General features: G+C 42.2%; 1 long non-coding RNA gene across 4 annotated transcripts; it reads left to right on the top strand.

The window, feature by feature from the left end:
• Positions 1 to 1,463: 1,463 nt before the first annotated feature.
• On the top strand, positions 1,464 to 4,260 carry LOC134442429 (uncharacterized). 4 transcript variants are annotated; one of them, XR_010033377.1, is made up of 4 exons: positions 1,464 to 1,557; positions 2,816 to 3,108; positions 3,315 to 3,408; positions 3,857 to 4,260. It is a non-coding gene; the product is annotated as an uncharacterized LOC134442429 (long non-coding RNA). The 4 variants fall into 4 exon arrangements; XR_010033375.1 differs by having other exon boundaries at positions 1,477 to 2,905; positions 3,011 to 3,108; XR_010033376.1 differs by having other exon boundaries at positions 1,477 to 3,108; positions 3,857 to 3,934; positions 4,039 to 4,260.
• The last annotated feature ends 1,838 nt before the right edge of the window (positions 4,261 to 6,098 follow it).

Genomic DNA, 6,098 nt, shown 5'->3' with positions numbered 1-6,098 from the left:
AGAACTGTGAGGGGTGTATTCACTTTCGTGATATACTGTATATATGATGACACTCAAACTGTGAAGTGTGCCCGGTCTTCCCTAGTAGCCCAGGGACTGTCTGTTTTTATTATGTGGGCCAGTACAGGCCCTTGGACCCAGCCAGAGCTCAGCCATCACTCAGCAATCTAATACATCTATCTGGGCCAGCACTGGGTCCACAGAAAATCATTTTACAGTCTCTGGGCCAGACTGGCCCAACACGGATAATAACTGTCAGATAGCAGTATCTGACACTGCATGAAAAGAGGAATATGTGGATGAGTTTTGCACCTTAAACTGCCTCATACCTCAAGCCACAGCATTTGCGGCTCCCCCATGCCCCCCTCCCATCCCCTTCTTAGGAGAGCCTTTAATATGTAAATGCCAGTGATCAGGTCGGGAGCTGCTACAGTCAATTTCAAGTGGGGTGGGGTGGGGTGAGGTCAGGTGGGTGGGAGGGAGTGGGGGGTCGGCAGGCCTGTTTCTAGGATTTTGGGGTCCCTAGGCAACGGGATTGTTGGGGGCCCTAGGGCATTTTTTGGCCTTTTACTAAAATGTGTGTGTGTGTGTGTCTGTGTGTATGTTTGTTCACGCTGCCCAGTGGTGTTTTTCAGAATCACTAACCATTAAACCAGGGGTAGTGAACCTATGTCTCGAGGGCCCTTGAGGCCGTTTTATCCGGCCCCTGATATCATTATAATGTTTTGCAACTTCACATGAAATAGGCCTATGACATATTTTGCAGGCCTAAAGGAATCTTAGAAATTACATTTCCAATGCAATTAAGTTAGGCCTATATTCAGGGGACCTAGAAAAGGTGGGGACTGTTTTAAATGTGTCTACCTTTAAAGGTGTCTATATGTCTATATAGGCCTAATGGTGTCTATATATGCCTAAATTTCATGGGGAAATCCTGATTTGTGTTCATAGTACGGCCCCCGGAGGATTTTATGACCATGGTAGGAATTTGAAGTGGCCCTTCGAATGAAAAAGGTTCCCCACCCCTGCATTAAACCTTTCTTCTAGCCACAGCTCTGCTGTCAGTACATTTTATTATGATACTATAAGCTCAGAAATGAAGTTGATCAAACAATTCGGTGCTAACATTTAAATGAACCGAATAGAAATCAGAATAGAAACATCTGAATGATCTTTCTTGGACATAGCCTACATTTTGAAGTGACCCTTTGAATTAAAAAGGTTCCTCACCCCTGCTTTTGAGGAAAAAAACATCAATGTGCTTGGCCACTCTGGTTTTTTAAATTATTCTGAACTAGCAAGGATTGTTCAAGGAAGTTCAAAACAGACTGTCTCTGGTTAAATTAGTTCTACACCAAGCCTTTAGGTGGCAGTACAACTAATTCGCACAATGCGAATTCCACACACAAGCCACAAAGAAGCCATCTACCGCGGTCAACAACACCGACCTATCTGAACAACACCACGCACTGTCTGTGTGGTTTCACTGTTACAAGTTTCTTGGCGATATGGGGGAAAGTTCCTCACATACCAACGGAAAATGGGCTTCACATACATGTAAGTAAATTTTACTCAACTGTGGTTTAAAGTTTCAGTACTCAAGAGCGATTGAATAGCTCCTCTGAACACAGATCCGCCATTGCTAAGTTGTAGCACAAGTCCCCTCAATGAATGTGACTACTCTTGTTGCTGCTGTACGCTAGTAAATTCTGACAACTTGCGAGCATCGTAATGACAAAATGCAGTAGTGAAACGGTGAATATGTTAAGTATACTTGTTGATGGAAAGTTGTTTGACATTGCTCGTTCTCAATTGCCTTTCCCCTGCCTAAAGATGATTCCCAGTTTGTCGCTCCCAGCGCGGTTCGATCCCCAGTCGGTTCGCTCCCACTAGCCAGACTATCGAGCCCACCGAGCTAGTTATCTTTTTGATGTTAGTTTTTTTGTTACGTACCCTAAACCTAACCCTTACCTTAACCCTAAACCTAACCCTGAATTGCTTGTATGTGGTAGTGTATGATAATACGAGAAATGTAATCGGGTGGGATAGAACGCCTGGGATTGATAGAATCACCTGGGACTACACGTCCGGGAGTGATCTTACATGGGAGTGACCATCTCCCAGCGCTTAAGATTGACAAAGGCTACGTTAGCATGCTATTGCGTTAGCTCATCAACTAGTTGCTGGGCACTGCTCATTTTTCACGTCTGCCCGGCATTTCGCTGATGAACTAACGCTTGGACGTCTTGCCAATGTATTTTACAGCGGCAAAAATGCATCTAGGCGACGTTGGCAAGATTGGTGTGCCGTCTGGGTATGTTGGTTTTCAGTGCTGGGCAGTAGCGAAGCGACTAGTTTAATTACATTCCCTAGTAGCTTGGTCGTAGCGTCATTACTCGACTAACGTCCCTGTAGTTAGGAAAGAAATAGTTTGGAAATCAATGTGAAATACCCTGGCATTTGCAACAGTAGGCAACCTGTCCTTAAAAAGTATGGGTCCTCAAAACACCACTTGTTGCACAAATAAGTGTTGCAATAGAGCACGCCACCCCGAAATCAATGTGAAATACCCTGGCATTTGCAACAGTAGGCAGGCAGCATGTCCTTAAAACGTATGGGTCCTCAAAACAGCACTTGTTGAACAAATAAGTGTAGCTGGCCTCTTCAAGAAATTGAAATTATGCATGGTCACTTTTTCTTATTGTTTCACGTGGAGGTCTACTGACATTGTATAAATAATGTAGGCTAGTTTATGTCCATGTATTATATTAGGACCCAAGGTTAATGGGTTATTCTGTTTACCATGTTTTCACAGGCTGCTGTCTCATAATATGGCGAAGACGAGTCACTTGAAGGCCTAACAGCTCTTATGAGGAGCAGTCTTGCCATAGAAGACTGAAAGAATGTAAGATTAACTTCTTTGTGACCAATATGACTTGCTCATTGATACATTAGCTATGTCAATATGAGATGCATGGCGAAGTATTTAATTTATTTGTCTCTCTTCTAGGAGCTGTAGAAACAACAGGGTGCCTGCTGCAGTATGACGAGGACGCCCTGATCATAGAAGGTCCAGTGTCTTGGCAGGGTGAAATGGCACTGATATCGGTATGTGGTGATATCAGTTAAAATTAATGAATTAATTGTCATATCTGAATAATGTGAACACTGGATTTACCACACACTCACACACACCCTAGTCCTAGATGATACAACCAAGGTTACTTTTACCACAGCTCTGGCACTGCATCAAATTTCTTTTCTTTTTTATAGAACTGGACAGGTCATTTATTCGTTCCCCTTGTTTTTTGCAGTGTCCTGCAGGATGCTGTGTCCTGCAATCCTGTGTGCTGTGCTACAGACGCGTGTGGAGGTCAACCCGAAATGGGCACAGTAGAGTGAAAGAGGGTAAGCTTAACCTATAGCCTACGTCAGGGTTGGGGAACCTTTCTCATTCGAATGGCCACTTCAAATTCATCCGAGGTGCCATAAAAGTCCTCCAAGGGCCGTACTATGAACACAAACCAGGATTTTCCCTTTCACTTTAGGCCTATATTGAAGGCAGCCACATTTAAACAAACGCCAACTTCAGGTTCCCTGAATATAACTTAATTGTATTGCTAATGTATTTTCTAAGATTCCTTTACAAAATATGTCATATTTCATGTGAAGATGGAATTGCATTAAAATTATATCGGGGGCCGGATAAAACAGCCTCAAGGGTCGCAAACGGCCCTAGAGACATAGGTTCCCCACCCCTGTCCTACATTGTCAATATGACTTGTGCTACTTTATAGATAAGTTGTCAATGCTGTGCATTGCTATGTTTTTTTATTTATTTTCTTACATCCTACAGATCCTGGCAGGGAGACGGTAGTGTCCTGCAGGATGGTGATGGGCAATCTTACAAGAGACCACAGAAAACTGATATAGTGTAAGATTATCCCTGTTGGGCTCAATATGTCTTGCTTATTGATATATTTGCTATGTCAATATGAGGTGCATGACGAAGTATTTATTTATTTGTTATTTCTACAGCTCCCAGAAGTGAGACTGAGTGCCTGTTGCAGTATGACGAGGAAGCAGTGACCAGAGACCTTCAGTAGACCCTGCTGGCATGATTGGCGGCTGAAGAACATAATCAACAGCAATGTTTACTTTATAATATTGTACATACCTGTATAGTCTGCACTAAAATGCTGTACCTGTACTATTTTTCCTCTTACTTTCATATTTACCACGTATTTACTATGAATTGACAACTTTTACTGAAATCCATTTTTGTATGTGCCCTGACTAAAACTATCCTTAAACCTAACCTGTCAGAGGTGTAATAACAACCTGCTCTTAGCAATGTGGCAGCAGTCTACTTGGATGCAGCGGGGAACATAGAACCCTTTTTTTGAAAAAGCATTGTATGTTTCTGAGTTTTATGAATTGTGCCCTTCCCAAACCTAACCTGTCGTAGGGGCCTATGAAATCCGTTTTATTTTTCCTCATTCAGTTTTTTTCTGATTTATTTTTTGCCAAATTGTTTTTTTTTTTTTACATCTTATTTTCCCCTTTCATCCATCCCCCCCCCCCCAAAAAAAAAAAAAAAAAAATCTTAGTTATTTAGTTCAAACTGGTGTGTGGACAGAGCCAACCACTCATGGTTGAATGGTAGGTAGAGAAAAGAAAAGTAAAATTACCTACTAGCTTTTTGTAATATCAGCCCTCAAAAATATTCCAGGTAATAAGGTAGCTGTATTGTAATTGTACATGCGCATATATTCTATTAAATACACGTGACGCACACACCCAACTAGAAGGCGAATTCACTTCTGGTGCATTGAAGTTGTTGGACTCTGGCTGCATCAGGTTTTCTCGAATACTTGGCTATATTGCAACGTGCAGCTTAGAGACATTTTGGGTCACGTTATATGTAGGCATTAAATAAATAGCCTCGCAAAGTCCCTACCGTCTACCGTTTCACTCAAACACATGTTTTACAAGACGGCCGTTTTCTTCTGATGGTGACTTGACCCTTTTTCAAAGTTGATGCTAACTTTTAGTCACTATGCACGGAGAGCCGCCCGTCTTTTCTGTGTCGCATCGCATTGTCTTAACAGACGGTCAGGACAACGCGTTTATGCCTGACCTCACCTGTTCGACTTGGCAAAATTTGAGTGCTGTTGAGTATTAAGATTTCTTCAATGCTCTGACGGCCAGTGTTAGGACGTGGGAGACAATCGGAAACGCCGCTTGGGAGAGAGATGCGTGTTTGTTTCTGAGTTGTACATTTGTGACCTGAGTAGGCTACTGTACATCACTGCATATAGCCTAGAGTATATTGTTTGCAGGGTATGTGTGTAGTTTTAAATTATGTATATTTATGAAATGCACGGTTCCTGTCTAAGTGTGTGTACATCGTTTGGTGTGATATTAAAAGCATTTAAAAAATTCATTTTCATTTCATTCATTTTCATTTTATCAATAAATTCACATCATGCATGCTGAAGCCCCATCACAGTGCAGTCTATAATGATGTGAATATAATAATGTGAATATACAAAGTAAAATCAACCTAGGTATATTAGTAATAATAATTTTTGCATAATTATACGGACCTACTGTATAGGCCTACGGTATGCATAAATTAATCCAACGTGACCAATAGAAGGTCGTAGCTGCCGACCCTGCTAACCAACAGCGCAGCTCTTTTACTTTGAGTCACGTGTCTTTTTCGTCCAATAAGAGCAAGGCTAGTCCGCGTTCCGGGCTGGCTGTCATTGCCTTTCATGTTAATCGTTGGGCCATTAACACCCTGCTGTGAGACCTCTCCACGGCTTTGATTCGCTTCCGGGCGATTTACGTGTCACCAAAACTGTTAATTTCGCATTCTCTAAGCGCTCAAAATCAGACGAAAGTTAGGCAAGTCCGTGGGCGATTTGGGACGAGTTCATTGTCACAAATCCCCCTTTTCGTGCTGTGTGAGCCAACACTGGGCCGACACTATATGGGGAGACTCACGACAAACGTATAACAAAATATGTCTAAATTAAAAGATTTGAAGTGTGCTGGTGTATTTGGGGGACATTGGAGTCGGCAGCCAAATG

Source organism: Engraulis encrasicolus, unplaced genomic scaffold (assembly GCF_034702125.1).
Source record: "Engraulis encrasicolus isolate BLACKSEA-1 unplaced genomic scaffold, IST_EnEncr_1.0 scaffold_159_np1212, whole genome shotgun sequence".
In the NCBI taxonomy this organism is placed as follows: Eukaryota; Metazoa; Chordata; class Actinopteri; order Clupeiformes; family Engraulidae; genus Engraulis; species Engraulis encrasicolus.
The sequence above is the reverse complement of the archived record's forward strand: the minus strand, read 5'-3'. Positions and strand labels throughout refer to the sequence as shown.